This window comes from Gavialis gangeticus, unplaced genomic scaffold (assembly GCF_001723915.1).
Source record: "Gavialis gangeticus isolate Ggan-Ray unplaced genomic scaffold, GavGan_comp1, whole genome shotgun sequence".
Taxonomy (NCBI): Eukaryota; Metazoa; Chordata; order Crocodylia; family Gavialidae; genus Gavialis; species Gavialis gangeticus.
In genome coordinates, this window is record NW_017728998.1 from 49,507,804 (window position 1) to 49,508,339 (window position 536).

At 58.0% G+C, this 536-nt stretch overlaps 1 protein-coding gene across 1 annotated transcript in view; it reads left to right on the forward strand.

Annotated features, from left to right (window-relative positions):
* Positions 1-536, forward strand: part of PRMT7 (protein arginine methyltransferase 7) — a 131,861-nt gene that overhangs the window by 75,163 nt on the left and 56,162 nt on the right. The window lies entirely within an intron of this gene.

Genomic DNA, 536 nt, shown 5'->3' on the forward strand with positions numbered 1-536 from the left:
GGAGCTGGTTTGAAGATATGGGCTTATGCTAATCTTAAATACACCCCATGGAATTACACAATTATGTGTTCGTGTATTTTGCACATAAATTGTATGACTGCACATAATCACATAATAGCACATAATTCTCTGGAGTGTAGGTTGTGAGTGGGAAGGGGAGCTCCTGCCTGCAGGAGAGGAGGGTGGGCATGGGCCATGCTGTCATGTGCAGCTCTCAAGATTTGCCATAGCTGCGTGCTGCCGGGGGATCTGCCTGCTGCAGCCAGGAGCACCCTGAGAGCCCACCAGCGGTTGGGACTGCTGGGGGAGGCATGTAGCGGCAGGGGTTGTGCATGTGGCAGGGGGCGGGGCGTATGGCAGCAGGGACTGTGCACTGGTGGGGCAGGGGCTGTACTGGGGGAGTGGGCATGTGGAAGCAGGGGCTGTACCGGGGGGCGGGGCTTGTGGCAGGGAAGCCTACAAACCCCACACATGCCTACACACACCTTCACAACACCCCCCCAGCCGACACCCACTGCTGACCACATCCCCCCCCC